The sequence below is a fragment of the Bufo gargarizans genome, chromosome 10 (genome assembly GCF_014858855.1).
Source record: "Bufo gargarizans isolate SCDJY-AF-19 chromosome 10, ASM1485885v1, whole genome shotgun sequence".
In the NCBI taxonomy this organism is placed as follows: Eukaryota; Metazoa; Chordata; class Amphibia; order Anura; family Bufonidae; genus Bufo; species Bufo gargarizans.
In genome coordinates this window covers 99,934,629-99,952,993 of record NC_058089.1, presented here as the reverse complement: position 1 = coordinate 99,952,993, position 18,365 = coordinate 99,934,629, and the positions used below count along the sequence as shown (strand labels likewise).

At 48.0% G+C, this 18,365-nt stretch overlaps 1 protein-coding gene across 1 annotated transcript in view; it reads right to left on the bottom strand.

The window, feature by feature from the left end:
- Positions 1 to 15,747, bottom strand: part of CPNE2 (copine 2) — an 83,614-nt gene extending 67,867 nt beyond the window's left edge. The window contains exon 1 of the mRNA XM_044270870.1: positions 15,451 to 15,747. The gene's annotated coding sequence lies outside the window, so the exon portion shown is untranslated. The remainder of the gene's footprint in view (positions 1 to 15,450) is intronic.
- Between the last annotated feature and the right edge of the window lie 2,618 nt (positions 15,748 to 18,365).

Below are 18,365 nucleotides of genomic sequence, written 5' to 3'. Positions count from 1 at the left end.
TTGCCTTGGGGTCTCTGCTGAGTAAAACAGCAGAATCCTGGCTGCTACAGGACAGGGGATAACTATTTGATCGATGGGAGTCCTATTCCTGGGACCCCCATCAATCATGAGAATGGGGGTACTGTACCCCATTGAGCGACAAGTCAGGCATGTGCACAGATGCTCCATTAATTTCTATGGCAGTTCTGGAGATACACAAGCAGTACCATACCCTGCATCTCTGGAACTCCCATCTAATGTCGCTGCCACTCCGTTCATTTCGGGGGCCCCCATTCTTGGTGGCCCAAGGAGTAGGATCCCCACCAATCTAATAGTTATCTCCCAGGGGATAACTTTATATAACCACCTCTCAAAGTAAGCCAACCAATAATTAGTACAGAGAGGGAGAAAAAGTGACCGTCCCTGCACCACATTTATCATCCAGCCGAGTTAGGCCTCATGCACACGACCGTATCCGTTTTTGCAGTCCACACCCCATAATCCTGGCATTTTTACAGGCCGGTGTAAACGTGTGCTGCGGAGCCTACAGGTGTTAGTTTTATGTGTGTTTTGCTGTATGAAGACATTTTATTTTACTATCCTAGCCAAAAAAGCTAAAAATGTCATTACCGAATATTCCCAAAAGCAGCAGTGATTAATGCTTCTCATGACATGTGTGCGGATTTCTTCCCTGTAACGGTACGGGAGTCTGCCGGCGGGGAGCGTCCTAGTAATTTGCTGCTACGAGATAACAAGCATATGTTTGGAACGGATTTCATTTGCATGGAAAATCTTCACGCAGATTCGGACTCTGGGATCGATTCCACGCCGCAGTCACACGCACCAGTGCAAATGTATAAGAACAAGATGTCCATACAATATGAGCCATGGTTCCTAAGCAACTGTAGTGCACGCCACCGCCAGTTCTGGAGATGGTGACATCACAGCAATTATGAAGTCATTGTAGGCAAGCCTGCCAGTCAGCAGTCGCTGCTCCTCAATAAGACATCCATTTATTTTCACTTTATGTTTTTTGTGAACATTAGACGAGTATTTCCTTTTTTCATTTTTGCCTCTACACGCGACGGTAGGATAAAAGTTCAATACATTAAAAAAAAAAATCCGCAAAACAAGGACATCGGCCATGTGTGATTCGCATTTTGCCGACTGCACATGGCCAGGACTATGAGAGAAATGCCTATTCTTGTCCATGGCTGCGGACAACAGGACATGTTCTATCTTTTTTTGCGGGGCAGCGGAACGGAATTGCGGATGTAGACAGTACATGGTGTGCTGTCCACATATTTGCGGCCCCATTGAAATGAATGGGTCTGCACCCGTCCCACAAATTTGCAGAACGAATGCGGACCCATGCATGCGGACGTGTGAATGGACCCCTATGGTAACCACTCGGCCTTTCCTTTTAAGGCTACTTTCACATTAGCGTTTTCAATTCCGCTATTGAGATCCGTGATAGGGTCTCAATAGCGGATGAAAATGCTTCAGTTTTGTCCCCATTCATTATCAATGGGGACAAAACTGAACTGAACGAAATGGAATGCACCAGAATGCATTCCGTTCCGTTTGGTTGCGCTCCCATCGCGGACAGAATAACACTGCAAACAGCGTTTTTCTGTCTGTGATGTGCTGCAGAGAAAGACAGATCCATCCTGACACACAATGCAAGTCAATGGGAACGGATGCGTTTTCTCTGACACAATAGAAAACGGATCCATCCCCGACTGACTTTCACTGGTGTTCATGATGGATCCGTCATGGCTATGGAAGATATAATACAACAGGATCTGTTCATGACGGATGCATGCGGTTGAATTATGGTAACAGAAGCGTTTTTGCAGATCCATGACGGAACCACAAAAAACGCTAGTGTGAAAGTAGCTTAAAAGAGTTTTCCAAGATTCAAATACTGAGGACCTAACCTATCCGTGGTGCTGCTCGACCCCTGGGACCCCACCGACCAGATACTGATGACTTATCCAGACGATAGGTCATCAGTATATAAGTCTCCGAAAATCTCTTGCAAACGTCTGTATGTATTTTGCGATCCACAAAATAGGTATACGGTCCGCATGCATGCCACATTTTCCTAATAGAACTGCCTATTCTTGTCCGCAAAACGGACATGTTTTATAATTTGCGGAACGGCTGCATGGATGCGGACAGTACACGGAAGATATCGGTGTGCAGTCTGCATTTTTTGTCAACCCACAGAAATGACAGGAATTCTTAGATTTTGCACACAGAGCAGTTTATAGTCTGCCGGATCTCCTATACCACGTCCGCAATATACCTCTGCCACACACAGAAATGCTGTAGTTTATTCAGATATGCAATATGCAAATTACCTCTGAAAAGACCCCAAGGGGCTGTTTCCTAAAGTCTCTGGAGCCCAGCAACGCCCGGCATCCCAAGGTCCCCCCCTAGCTCCCCCGATGTCACTCATAGGACTTTGTGAGAGCGCCTGTACACCTGGCGTAAATGCCCACCTGGTCTTCCATCCGTGTACTGGCATCAGACCCTACAAACAGCTCTACATGCAAAATCTAGGCGACTGAATCCCTTTAATAGGTCCATGCCCATGTGCAAAAAAATGCAGATCGGACAGAGACCCAAAATACGGTTGGGTGAATGAGGCCTAATGGATGCCCCAAATAATTTAATAAGGTAGGCAAATTAGCTTCGCTTCCAAAAAGTTACGTCTCAAGAACGGTTTAAAAGGTCGAACATTGGCCCAGATTTACTAAGGCTAGTTTCACACTAACGGTAAATGTTTCTGGCAGAGGAACAGCCTGCCGGACGACACCCTATCTGGCATAGCCGTATACTACCCGACCTCGCCGGAGCCCATTGACTATAATGGACCAGGCAGGGATTCGGCTTGTTTCCAGCATTCTGCTTGCAGTGCAAGCCCCGTTATAGTCATCCGGCTATGCCAGAGAGGATATCTTCCTCTACCAGAACCGCCTGTCGGAAGAATTTACTGTTAGTATGAAACTAGCCTTAGGCCTCATGCACACAACCGTTGTTGTGTTCCGTTCCGCAAAATGGGGTTCCGTTGTTCCGTGATCCGTTTCCGTGTGTCTTCCTTTATTTTTGGAGGATCTCCAGACAAGAAGGAAAGTAAAAAAAATAATCTAAGTCAAGTTTGCCGTGCAAATGATAGGAAAAAGACGCCCGGTTGACAATCTTGTGTGCCTCCGCGTTTTTTCATGGTCCCATTGACTTGAATGGGTCTGCGAACCGTTTTCCGTGAAAAAAATAGGACAGGTTATATTTGTTTGACGGACTGAAACCACGGATCACGGACGACAAACAGTGCATTAGCCGAGTTTTCAACGGACCCATTGAAAGTCAATGGGTCCGCAGAAAATCACGAAAAACAGAACAACGGACACGGAATGAAACAACGGTCGTGTGCATGAGGCCTTACCCTGTAGATGGCCAAGCTTAGACTGGTATCTAGAACGGCACCAGATTTATCACAGGGGCTTGGGCGATACATTTGGCGCAGGGTCAGACACTTTTCTCTCACTCTCTACCAGCTGCTGGTTGTCTTAGGCCTCTTTCACAAGAGGGTGTCCGGATTAGGTCCCGATGCATGCGAGTAGGTACCCAATTGCAGTCGGTTTTGACTGCGATCGCGCTCCGTTGTTCAGTTTTTATCGCGCGGGTGCAATGTGTTTTGCACGCGCGTGATAAAAAACTGAATGTGGTACCCAGACCCGAACTTCACAGAAGTTCAGGTTTGGGATCGGTGTTCTGTAGATTGTATTATTTTCCCTTATAAAACATGGTTATAAGGGAAAATAATAGCATTCTGAATACAGAATGCTTAGTACAATAGTGATGGAGGGGTTAAAAAATAAAAATAAAAATTTAACTCACCTTAATCCACTTGTTCGCACAGCCGACAGCTCTTCTGTCTTCATCTGTGAGGAAAAGGACCTGTGGTGACGTCACTACGCCTGTGACCTGTGATCCTTTTCCTCACAGAAGAAGACAGAAGAGAAGCCGGCTGCGCGAACAAGTGGTTTAAGGCTGAGTTACATTTTTATTTTATTTTTTTAACCCCTCCAGCCCTATTTTACTATGCATTCTGTATTCAGAATGCTATTATTTTCCCTTATAACCATATTATAATGGAAAATAATAATGATCGTGTCCCCATCCAGATCGTCTTCTAGCAACGGTGCGTGAAAATCGCACCGCATCCGCAATTGCTTGCGATTTTCACGCAACCCCATTCATTTCTATGGGGCCTGCGTTACGTGAATAACGCACAAAGAGGAGCATGCTGCGATTATCACGCAACGCACAAGTGATGCGTGAAAATCACCGCTCATGTGCACAGCCCCATAGAAATGAATGGGTCCGGATTCAGAGCGGGTTCAATGCGTTCACCTCACGCATTGCACCCGCGCGGAAATCTCGCCCGTGTGAAAGGGGCCTTAGTGTTAGACAGAATTTTACGGCAGAAATGTAGCACGATTGACTTAGGCCACACTGGTAAGCCATGCCCACTTGTTGAGTAAGGGGCAGAGGATTTCTCAAGAACAAGATGAACCAATGGGCTCCAAATGGCACCAATTTGTGCCAAATTTTGGTGCGGTTTACGAGGGTGTAGCGATGCACTGACATTTACTTCTAGGGTAGCTACCTTCCAGCTGGTGGTACCAGACATTGAGATATTCTGCATATCCTTTTCCCAGAGAAGCATTGTGTCAGTTGAGCGAATTCACTGCGAGGGGTCAGGATTTCCCCTCCTAGACCTGACAGCATTATAATCATGTATAATGCAGTGTGTCCGTGCCCGACATCCGCTGTAATGAATTGCACTGACATAACGCCGCCAGTACAAATCATTACAGGGGCGGTCGGCTCCATTCACCTGAATAACCCTTGCGCCTGCTGCACAAACGTCCCCATTTAGATGAATGGAGCCAATTTTCAGTCCCGAAAAATATCTGCAAAATCTGCTGCGTGTGAAGGCGTCTTAAAGGGAGGCAAACCAATGTCGGACTGAATCAGGTCTGTTCTGCTCACCCCCGGATTCTCTTACAATAAATTAAGAAAAAATAATGATCCGCACAATCTCCGCTGACGGGACAGGTCACACATGCAGCACATTTTCCGTTTTCCTGCTCCAGTGTAATAGAAGTAACGAACGTGGCACGGGCGAGTATTCCGCGCAGGTGCAATGCGTGAGGTGAACGCATTGCACCCGCACTGAATCCTAACCCATTCATTTCTATGGGGCTGTGCACACGAGCGGTGATTTTCACGCATCACTATATTATGCGTTTTCCACGGAACGCAGGCCCCATAGAAGTGAATGGGGCTGCGTGAAAATCGCAAGCAAGTGCGGATGCGGTGAGATTTTCACGCACGGTTGCTAGGAGACAATCGGGATGGAGACCCGATCATTATTATTTTCCATTATAACATGGTTATAAGGGAAAATAATAGCATTCTGAATACAGACTGCATAGTACAATAGCGCTGGAGGGGTTAAAAAATAAAATAATAATTTAACTCCCCTTAATTCACTTGCTCGCGCAGCCGGCATCTCTTCTGTCTTCTTCTTTGCTGTGTGCAGGAAAAGGACCTGTGGTGACGCCACTCCGGTCATCACATGATCCATCACCATGGTAAAAGTTCATGTGATGGACCACGTGATGACCGGAGTGACGTCACCACAGGTCCTTTTCCTGTACACAGCAAAGAAGAATACAGAAGAGATGCCGGGCTGCGCGATCAAGTGGATTAAGGAGAGTTAAATTATTTTTTATTAATTTTTTTAACCCCTCCAGCCCTATTGTACTATGCATTCTGTATTCAGAATGCTATTATTTTCCCTTATAACCATGTTATAAGGGAAAATAATACAATCTACAGAATACCTAAGCCAAAACACGAACTTCTGTAAAGAAGTTCGGGTTTGGGTACCAAACATGCCGATTTTTCTCACGCACGTGCAAAACGCATTACAATGTTTTGCACTCGCGCGGAAAAAATCGCGCATTTTTCCGCAACGCACCCGCACCTTTTCCTGCAACGCCCGTGTGAAACCAGCCTAACTGATGGAAATAACTGACCAAATAACTGAAGTGTGAACTCAGCCTTATGTGCCAAATCGCTCCTTCCCTATAACGGAGCAGAAGAACGGAAAGGCTGACCGCAGATGTGAACTCCGCATTTCTTCCATTATTCCCCTTGGGGAAAATTTTACATAAAACCTGCAATTTATTCCAAAAACTTCTAATCATCTTGGAAACCTGTAGCAGCTGTATCACGTATCATTTCCCCTCAGGGAGTAATAGATGTTACAATGACTACGAAATTTTGGTTTCCAAAAGAGGATTGCATATTTATTACAGAAGGCACGGAGCACATATAGAACCACACGGGCGATCGCCAGAGTATCCAGTACATGGGCCCCGGGCTCTCCAGGAGCTGGGCTAGAGCGCCCCCTCCTGCTTCTTGATTGATAGTCGGTTATAATTCTGACACTGAACAAACTGGTAATGGATTTTCAGTATATAATCAGGTTCAGCTGGTCTCCTGCTGACTGCTACCAGTATGTGTGACTGCACCAGTACAGGACGACATAACCGTACTGGAAACACTATGTCAGAGACTTCCTTCTATAGAAGTCTCTCCAGGATTTACACCATAAAGACGGCGATACCCAGTAGTCAGCCGACTGATCCGTGGCTCTACACCAGCCGTACAGGACGGTACAAGCGTGAACCAACCACAGGGGCCGTGCGTCGACGTACTGGGCTGTACTCACATTTCCAGTTCCACAACATCAGCGCTTCGGGGCACATAATAGACTGTTAGTGCTGTACATTCCTATTCCCCGTCCTCTGGGCTCCCAGTGATGCTCCAGCCTGGATTCACTTCTGTTATACATTTTTAGGATGTTTCCACTTATTTTTCTGTTCCTTTTCACCGTGTACAGTGTAGAAAATAAGGCAGCTACATGGAAACCATCAGCAAGCAGGCTAGTTACTGTAGATAGATTGTAGCACTGCTTCAGGGACACAGTTTTATGACAGGTCCATGAAATCTATGGGGAGAATTACTTAAGTCCCACACTCCAGAATACTGCCATCAAAAATCCCACAATGGGGGCTTTTGTGACCTTTTTTTTTTAACAAAAATGTGTGACTTTTTACACCACTCACTTCAGTTTTGAAAGGTAGGTTATTTTAACCACTTCAGCCCCGCTAGCTGAAACCCCCTTCATGACCAGAGCACTTTTTACACTTCGGCACTACACTACTTTCACCGTTTATCGCTCGGTCATGCAACTTACCACCCAAATGAATTTTACCTCCTTTTCTTCTCACTAATAGAGCTTTCATTTGGTGGTATTTTATTGCTGCTGACATTTTTACTTTTTTGTTATTAATCGAAATTAACGATTTTTTTGCAAAAAAATGACATTTTTCACTTTCAGCTGTAAAATTTTGCAAAAAAAAACGACATCCATATATAAATTTTTCGCTAAATTTATTGTTCTACATGTCTTTGATAAAAAGAAAATGTTTGGGCAAAAAAAAAAATGGTTTGGGTAAAAGTTATAGCGTTTACAAACTATGGTACGAAAATGTGAATTTCCGCTTTTTGAAGCATGTCTGACTTTCTGAGCACCTGTCATGATTCCTGAGGTTCTACAATGCCCAGACAGTAGAAAAACCCCACAAATGACCCCATTTCGGAAAGTAGACACCCTAAGGTATTCGCTGATGGGCATAGTGAGTTCATAGAACTTTTTATTTTTTGTCACAAGTTAGCGGAAAATGATGATGATTTTTTATTTTTATTTTTTCCTTACAAAGTCTCATATTCCACTAACTTGCGACAAAAAATTAAAAATTCTAGGAACTCACTATGCCCCTCACGGAATACCTTGGGGTGTCTTCTTTCCAAAATGGGGTCACTTGTGGCGTAGTTATACTGCCCTGGCAATTTAGGGGCCCAAATGTGTGAGAAGTACCTTGCAATCAAAATGTGTAAAAAATGGCCTGTGAAATCCGAAAGGTGCTCTTTGGAATAGGTGCCCCTTTGCCCACCTTGGCTGCAAAAAAGTGTGACACATCTGGTATCGCCGTACTCAGGAGAAGTTGAGGAATGTGTTTTGGGGTGCCATTTTACATATACCCATGCTGGATGAGAGAAATATCTTGGCAAAAGACAACTTTTCCCAATTTTTTTATACAAAGTTGGCATTTGACCAAGATATTTTTCTCACCCAGCATGGGTATATGTAAAATGACACCCCAAAACACATTGCCCCAGCTTCTCCTGAGTACGGCGATACCAGATGTGTGACACTTTTTTGCAGCCTAGATGCGCAAAGGGGCCCAAATTCCTTTTAGGAGGGCATTTTTAGACATTTGGATCCCAGACTTCTTCTCACACTTTCGGGCCCCTAAAAAGCCAGGGCAGTATAAATACCCCACATGTGACCCCACTTTGGAAAGAAGACACCCCAAGGTATTCAATGAGGGGCCTGGCGAGTTCATAGAAATTTTATTTTTTTTTGCATAAGTTAGCGGATATTGATTTTTTTTGTTTTTTTCCTCACAAAGTCTCACTTTCTGCTAACTTAGGACAAAAATTTCAATCTTTCATGGACTCAATATGCCCCTCACGGAATACCTTGGGGTGTCTTCTTTCCGAAATGGGGTCACATGTGGGGTATTTATACTGCCCTGGCTTTTTAGGGGCCCTAAAGCGTGAGAAGAAGTCTGGAATATAAATGTCTAAAAATGTTTACGCATTTGGATTCCGTGAGGGGTATGGCGAGTTCATGTGAGATTTTATTTTTTGACACAAGTTAGTGGAATATGAGACTTAGTAAGAAAAAAACCAAAACAAACAAAAAATTTCCGCTAACTTGGGCCAAAAAAATTTCTGAATGGAGCCTTACAGGGGGGGGGGTGATCAATGACAGGGGGGTGATCACCCATATAGACTCCCGGATCACCCCCTGTCATTGATCACCCCCCTGGTAAGACTCCATTCAGACGTCCGTATGATTTTACGGATCCATGGATCGGATCCGCAAAACACATGCGGACGTCTGAATGGAGGCCTTACAGGCGGGTGATCAATGACAGGGGGTGATCAGGGAGTGTATATGGGTGATCACCCGCCTGTCATTGATCACCCCCCTGTAAGGCTCCATTCAGACGTCCGCATGTGTTTTGCGGATCCGATCCATGTATCCATGGATCCGTAAAAATCATGCGGACGTCTGAATGGAGCCTTACAGGGGGGTGATCAATGACAGGGGGTGATCAGGGAGTGTATATGGGTGATCACCCGCCTGTCATTGATCACCCCCCTGTAAGGCTCCATTCAGACGTCCGCATGTGTTTTGCGGATCCGATCCATGTATCCGTGGATCCGTAAAAATCATACGGACGTCTGAACGGAGCCTGACAGGGGGGTGATCAATGACAGGGGGGTGATCAGGGAGTTTATATGGGTGATCATGGGTGATCAGGGGTTCATAAAGGGTTAATAAGTGACGGGGGGGGGGGTGTAGTGTAGTGTAGTGTTTGGGTGCGACTTTACTGACCTACCTGTGTCCTCTGGTGGTCGATCCTAACAAAAGGGACCACCAGAGGACCAGGTAGCAGGTATATTAGACGCTGTTATCAAAACAGCGTCTAATATACCTGTTAGGGGTTAAAAAAAATCAGATCTCCAGCCTGCCAGCGAACGATCGCCGCTGGCAGGCTGGAGATCCACTCGCTTACCTTCCGTTCCTGTGAGCGCGCGCGCCTGTGTGTGCGCGCGTTCACAGGAAATCCCGGCCCTCGCGAGATGACGCGTATATGCGTCGTCGTGCGCAGGGCTGCCGCCTCCGGACCGCACATTTGCGTTAGGCGGTCCGGAGGCGGTTAAAGGGCATCTGTCAGCAGCTTTGTACCTATGACACTGGCTGACCTGTTACATGTGCGCTTGGCAGCTGAAGACATCTGTGTTGGTCCCATGTTCATGTGTCCGTGTTGCTGAGAAAAATGATGTTTTATTATATGCAAATGAGCCGCTAGGAGCAATGGGGGCGTTACCGTTACACCTAGAGGCTCTGCTCTCTCTGCTACTGCTGCGCCCCCTGCACTGTGATTGGCCGAGCCAGGTGTGATGACATTTGGCCCTGTCAGAGTGCAGAGGACGCGTCCATGTGGCCCAACTACCCTTCAAGAGCCTAGAAAAGCTGGGTGGGAGCCCTCACAGGAGCCGTTGTGGTGGTCTGGTGATCATCCAGCGCTATCCTAGAAACAAATAGTTATAGATATAAAAGGGGCTTTCTAAGATTTTTATATTGATGACCTATCCTCTAGATAGGTCATCAGTATCTGATCGGTGGGGGTCCGTCACCCGGGCCCCCCACCGATCAGCTGTTTGAGAAGACACCCGCGCTGCGGCCTTCTCTCAGATTACCAAGCAGCTCTATGAGGAGAGATCATCTATAGTAAAACCTGGAGAGTGCAGGATATTTGGATCTGTACTGATATATTATATAAATAAATAAAAATTATTATAAAAAAATAAAAAAAATAAAGGGGTTTTGCGGGGGGTTATAGCTGATGGCCTACCCTCAGGATGGGACACCAGTGTCTGATTGGTGGAGGTCTGACACCCGGGACCCCCAGGCAGAGCGCCGCACTGTACACTGTATCACAGCTCAGCCCGGTCACTTCTATAGGACTGATCTGTGCCTAGGCCATGTGACTGATGGACATGACGTGGCCTAAGGAAAGCAGCGAGAAGTCCGCGGCGCTACTGTTGAGAAGACCCCGGCACCAAATAGCTGATCGGTGGGGGTCCCGGGTGTTGGATTCCCACCGATCAGATACTGATGACCTATCCAGGAGATGGGTCATCCGTAAAAAGATCTCGGAAAACCCCTTTAAATTAAAGGGCTGTCTCACGAAGATGGCGACTGATCAGCTGATGACCACACTTCTGGATTCATTACATAGATATCTGTGGTACACAGATGTATACCGACCGTAGGAAGGCCGAATGGACATTTTTTGGCTTCTAGCTAATGTTTAACGTGTGAAACGTGTGTACATTACATACGTGATGTGAACCCTGCCTTATTGGGGGGACCGGGGCTCATTGCCTGCCAAAGCAATTGCATGAAAATGTCTCCAAGTTCAGATAAGGCTCTGTTCACACTAGCATTGTGGTTTCCGACGATGCAGTGCCACATGATGGACACCAGGGGGCCCTGACCCCACTGGTATATAAAGGAGTCCATTGGGATCCTCCAACAATTCAAAGAATAAAAAATTAATAAATTAAAAATAGAAAATCCATTCTCCAGTAATTTTCTGCCGCCTTCTCATTTCCACTTTAACATCTGCGGTAAAAAATAAATAAATAAATAAATAAAGAGAGAGACAGATTTCTGGCACTGAACGTTTTCCATAAAATGGGCTTATTCCAAAAACGTAAGCAGCGCTCGCCAAGAAGCCCCCAGCGATTTCATATGGCGTCAGTGACGCTCCGTCACCCCTAAGGAATGGAGAAGGGGCTGTAAGGGCAGAGAGATAAAGGGTAACGCCCGGCGCTCGTCAGGGGCCCCACCTTACTATACCCGTACACTGGACTGCTTGTGAACATGCGCCCCCTGCAGGACGCAATGCACTATCTATACTGACCGCGTACTCTAAGGGCATATCCCGCAGCTTTATCAGACTCCTAACCAAACCCACGCAGGACAGTGAGTTCCTAACATCCGAGTGCTGATCATGGGAGGGAGTCTGGCGAGGTGCGCCCCCTGCAGGATCAGACAGGACGTGATACAGATGGGGGCCTGCCGTGGTCATAACCAATCTGTACATCAAACAGTGTGACCCTCACTTACACACCTTTAAAGGGGGTTCTCCGCTTTTGCCATATTGATGACCTAGCCTCAGGAATGTAGTAAATGCGGAGGACCCCTTTAAGTGACAAACGAGAAGATTTATCAGGCAAATGCAAGGAGAACAAGTGGAGCGGTTGCCGAAAGCATCCAATCAGATCGCTGCATTTACTGACCAAAAGATTCAGAGAAATGAGAGCCAGGATCCGATTAGTTGCGACGAGAAACTGCGCCATGCAAAGTGTTCAGACGTGGAGCTGGCCTCCTAGACTGTGCCTGCATTGGGGGAGCGGGCGAAATGTTTATTTACACGGGGCTCTTCCATATACTTGGTTCTATGCTTAGAAATTTCCGCAGACGTAACACACACGTCCTTGAACTGGCTCGTTACATCTTTTACCGCAGCCGATGTAGCAGTGCAGACATTGTCAGATGCACCGGAGCGGTGTTTGCTAACAAACAGAACTTCTGCAATAAGTTGTGCCCACTTTACATAGGACTGCAGGTATGATTTGGCGGATGACAACAGGTCCTCCGATTCTTCTGTAGATCTAGTGTCACTTGTGTCGGGCGGAAGGGCTAAATGTGACAGAAGCAGAATTTCTGATGGTTTGGAGGCATTTTGACAAATTCTGCTCTGCTACATCGATAACAGTGCACACTTCCTCTCCTCCCAGTAGTCACCACTCCGCCAGATGATTCACGTAACTGCTATTCCCTTTCTGCAGCGCGTCAGCCTGTCTGGGGTCCAGCAGCAGGTGAGTGGCGACACTACGACAATGCTGCGGGTGTCGCTTCAGTGCCACGGCGTGCGTCATGAGCTGCCAGTCACCGCGTTCCAGGACTGTCACTCAGACGCATCGCTTCCTGCTCATCTCGTAGGTGTGAAGCGGATGCACAGGAAACGCGCACACACACACACACTATACCTGCACCCATACAGCTACGGGCACCAATATAATAGGAGTGCCAGCTGGCATCACATATAGGCACGGCACTGCCAATACAAAGCACAAGGAGGGAGCGGTGTATACAGCGCCACCTAGAAAGGATTTCTCGTATTGTGCTGCACGGCACGCCGCAGCAAATAGGTGTGAAATCTGCGGACAGGCATCCGCGTTCATACCATGGCACAGGCAGACCCGCTGCAGATCAAAACGCAAATGGAGGCCAGGTTGATTTTCACCCAGCTTTCCCAGAAACAGATCTACAGCTAAGATCTCATGGCCACTACCGTATCCATTTCGCAGCACGCACCAATTCGCGTAGTCGCAAAAATACGGATGTGGTCCACACTCATTTTTATTTTGTGGACCCATGCTCTGCATTTTGCAGGAGGAACGGACTGCGGATGCAGAAAGCACACGGATCTTCTGTGCGCTTTCCGCGTCCTTATGTCCTATTCTTGGCCGCAAAATGCAGACCACGGACCCCTTGAAGTACAATGGGTACGCAAAAAAACTTAAAATAAAAATGCGGACGGCACACTGACCGCATCTATGGACACGGTCGTGTGCATGGGGCCTAAGAAACCTTACGAAAATTCAACTAAATTTCTTAAAGGGTTTGTCCAGGTTTAGGGCTGGATTTTTGGTCCCCATCCGAATTTCTTGCGGGACAGATGCGGACTCATTCACTTCAATGGGGCCGGAAAACATGCAGACGGCGCACGGAGTCTATTCCATGCCGTCTGCAAAACTATAGAGTACGTCCTATACTTGTCCGCATTACGGACAAGTATAGGACCGTTCTATAAGGGCCGGCCGTTCCGTTACGCAAAATGTTGAATGCACATGACCGATATCTGTGTTATGTGGATTCGCACTTTGCGGACAGCAAAACAGCCAATGGTCGGGTGTGTGAGCCCTTAGAAAGGGATGACCGCTTTATTCCAAACACAGCGCCACCCCTGTCCACAGGTTGTGTCTGATACTGCAGCACAGCTCCATTGATGGGGCAGGACCGCAATACCACACACAACCTGTGGGTGGGGTGGCGCTGTTTTTGGACGAAAGCAGCCATCTTTTTCTAATCCTGCACAAACTTGCTGGGTGACGACCACTATGGCTGCCATCACAACTCTCAGCAGGAGCGCCAGACAACTTTTCCGTAGTCCTGAACAATAAACCCGCCCTGTTGTGTAGAAGTACATGGGTGGGCAAATACCATCGTAGCATTATTCAAGGGGCAGGTAACCATCCAGAATGTGGGTATATGTAATGAAGTGTACACAGGAAGATGTCAGGCACAGAACAGAAGACAAGGGGCTCATTGTAGTCGCATTCGCTCCGGGAAACCACATAAGACGTAACGCAGGGTCCATGGCAGGGGCTGAGAGACGACAGGGGGGCTGCAGTCCCATGTACACACTGTAAGGAGCGCAGACCTTCAGGGAGACTTGGGGCTGGATAGGCGTCCACATGTACAGCGGGGTCAATAATACATCTATACAGTCTGACCGGGCGATGGGTTACGTATCACAGCAGAGTGTGGCCGGAGGTAGGTACACAGGAATGTACACAGAATATGGTGCGGCTGGTAGGTCACAGGTTGTAGCACACTGGTACTAGTATTTTATCAGCGGTACAATGGTGACTGCGGTATATTACAGAGGTATGTGTACCAGCAGATAGGTATACAACACAGCCTGGTCCATCAATACACGCTCCTCTGTACACAGCCTGGCACATCGGTACATGCTCCTCTGTACACAGCCTGGCACATCAGTACACAGCCTGGCACATCAGTACACGCTCCTCTGTACACAGCCTGGCACATCAGTACACGCTCCTCTGTACACAGCCTGGCACATCGGTACACGCTCCTCTGTACACAGCCTGGCACATCGGTACACGCTCCTCTGGACACAGCCTGGCACATCGGTACACGCTCCTCTGTACACAGCCTGGCACATCGGTACACGCTCCTCTGTACACAGCCTGGCACATCAGTACACACTCCTCTGTACACAGCCTGGCACATCAGTACACAGCCTGGCACATCGGTACACAGCCTGGCACATCGGTACACAGCCTGGCACATCGGTACACAGCCTGGCACATCGGTACACACTCCTCTGTACACAGCCTGGCACATCAGTACACAGCCTGGCACATCAGTACACACTCCTCTGTACACAGCCTGGCACATCAGTACAGGCTCCTCTGTACACAGCCTGGCACATCGGTACACAGCCTGGCACATCAGTACACAGCCTGGCACATCGGTACACAGCCTGGCACATCGGTACACACTCCTCTGTACACAGCCTGGCACATCTGTACACAGCCTGGCACATCTGTACACAGCCTGGCACATCTGTACACACTCCTCTGTACACACTCCTCTGTACACACTCCTCTGTACACACTCCTCTGTACACACTCCTCTGTACACACTCCTCTGTACACACTCCTCTGTACACACGCTCCTCAGCCCTGCAGACATTACTCCAGTGCTGCCAGTTATACGACTGGGCTGTAATTGCAGATAATGCCCGGGCAGCACATGGGCACGGCGGTACCGCAGGGTCTGGCAGAGAACTTCTTACTCACAGTTCAGACTCGGGCTGCACTTCCGGAGACTTGTGCGCGGCTCAGCACTTCTCCATGTGAGGGGACAGGCGGCGGTGTGCGGGGCAGCGATGCCCGGTAACGCTGTGCGGTCACTGCTCCGCGTCCTCTGTGCAGGGCCCCCACGGTGTGCTCAGGGGCCGGACACAGCGGTGGCTCCGGGGGACATCTCCTCGGCGGCTCCCGCAGAGTCCTCAGCTCCGGGTCATGTTGCTCGCACTTTGCAGCGTCTCCTTCCTCCGCTGAGTCCGCGGCTCTCTGTGACTCCTCTGCTCTCAGCGGCTCCTCCCTCTGGGCGGGAAGAGAGCGGCCTCCGCCTCACCCAGTCACCCTGCGTGTGCCCGGCGTGTGCGTGCTGCTACTAGTATATACTCATGTGTGTGCCACCCGTGTGAGTGCTGCTAGTATATATGTATACACTCATGTGGGTGCCACCCTAGTGGGTGCTGCTAGTATATATGTATGTACTCATGTGTGTGCCACCCGTGTGGGTGCTGCTAGTATATATGTATACACTCATGTGGGTGCCACCCTAGTGGGTGCTGCTAGTATATATGTATGTACTCATGTGTGTGCCACCCGTGTGGGTGCTGCTAGTATATATGTATACACTCATGTGTTTATCCTCATGGCTCCACATTACAGGGTTTGTCCCATGAAAAATATTCTACATTTTTGAAACCAGCACCTGAATCTAAATGCTTCTGTAATTAAAACTGTATTTGAAATCTACCTGTATAGCGCCACCTGCTGTTTGTTCTTTTACTAATTAGTCTATCCTGCTCACTGAGGTGGTCGCACATGCTCAGTTCCAAGCAAATTCTAAATTTTCCAAACCAGCACCTGGATCCGAATACTTTTGTAATTGCCTGTAATTAAAAGTTTAGTGTAGTGTAGCCCCTGAGTTATTCAATACAATGTATCTGTACAGCGCCACCTGCTGTTTGTTATTTTCCTCATTTTCTTGTCCCCTAAACCCCCCTCCCCCCACTGAGCTGGTCGAGCATACTCTGCCATCAGTCTTATGTCCTGTTAGAAGCAGTGACAGTGAGGCCCCTTGCAGACGAGCGCGTGCGGATCAGGTCCGGATGCATTGCAAATGCTTTCAGTGAAAAATGCGTGATTTTGCAAAGTCATTCAGTTTTGTCTGCGATCGCGTTCAGTTTTTATCGCGCGGGTGCAATGCGATTTAATGCATTTTTCACGCGCGTAAATAAAAAGCTGAATGTTTCCAAACAACATCTGTTAGCAACCATACGTGAAAAACGCATCGCATCCGTACTTGAGAGTTTCATGCAGCCTCATTCACTTCTATGCGGCCAAAAACGCTGTATATAGAACATGCTGCGATTTTCATTAAATCGCATTGCACCCGTGCGATACAAAACTGAACGCGATCGCAGGCAAAACTGACTTTGCGAAATCGCTCATTTTTCACCGAACGCATTCGCAATGCATCCGGACATATTCAGCAAACGCTCGTCTGCAAGGGGCCTTAGGGCACTTTTTTAAACTTGCTGCAGAGGATTCTGCCTGCCGGATCCGGCAATCCAGACGCAAACTGATGGCATTTGTCAGACGGATCCGGTATTCATTTCTTTTTGCATTTTTAAAGGTCTGCGCATGCGCAGACCGAAAAGCCGGGTCCGTTTTGCCGGATCCAGCACTAATGCACTTCAATGTAAATTAATGCCGGATCCGGCAAGTGATAAGTATTTGTGGCCGGAGAGGAAACTGCCGCGTGCTGCGGTATTTTCTCAGTCCAAAAAACGTAAGAGGGACTGGTCTGACGCATCCTGAGCGGTATGCTCTCCATTCAGAATGCATTAGGATAAAACTGACGGAACTCAATACTGGAAAACAAAAACGCCAGTGTGCGCCCCGTGGTCGTGCTGCGTAGTAGTCTGAGACTCTTCCTCAACCAGTGCTGACACCTGCAGACTGGTGAATGGAGCCGGTGGGCACAGCTGGCAATGCCACTCACCGTCTTCAGCTTACCTGCTAAATTCAGAAGCAAGGCTGGAAGAGGTGAGCATCTTTTGATGCAGTGACATTGGACCTACCCTATGGGGGATCTAGAATGACTAAAGGGTACCCCCGTCTTTACATGGAAGCCATGACATTATAATTCTGGGGGCTCCACCTTGGGCACTCCTGCCATCCAAAAAACGAAGGAACCCAATTCCATTCAAGTGAATGGGGCTGAGCTTCAGGGTCCAGGACCGTGGTCGCCCAGGAGAGTAGTTATGCCATATCTCCACGAGTCGGCAAGGGATGGCATATCCTATTGTCTGGGTGTTTAATACTGATGACCTATCCTACGGAGAGGATCTGATCGGTGGAGGTCCGACTCCCAGCACCCCTGCTGATCAGCTGTTTGCAGCTTTCCAAGCACAGCGCCATCCATTGTATAGTGGCTGTTCTTGGTATTGCAGCCCCTTGAAGCCAAGTGACAAATTGACGCAAAGTCACTGGCCTTCAAACAACGGGAGGGAGTGCCAGGAGCTGGACCTCCGCCGATCAGATCACTCAGACAACGCCTTTAATGCAAGGAAAATTAAAACTGGTCTGCTCATGAGTTTTGTGAGACCCCCCTTAGGATATAGACAGTATGAATGTCGTAGAAGAGGCGTCTCCAGCTCGAGGCCATCGCACTTTACAGGGCAGCCGAGAAAGTGCAGCCGCCCACAGCTTCCCCCTAAGATAACCGACCCCCTCCAGCCCCTTTGCATTTTGAAGGGGCGTTTTAGCTTTCAGACGTGATGCACATTTAGCCAAAAAGTTTTGTCCTGCCCCACAGTGTCACTTCCTGAGCCCTGGATCATCAGGGAGGCGGCCGTTCAGCTGTTTGCTGGAATCCATGGTTTTAGGAGATCAGCATCTTGTGGTTGTGGATA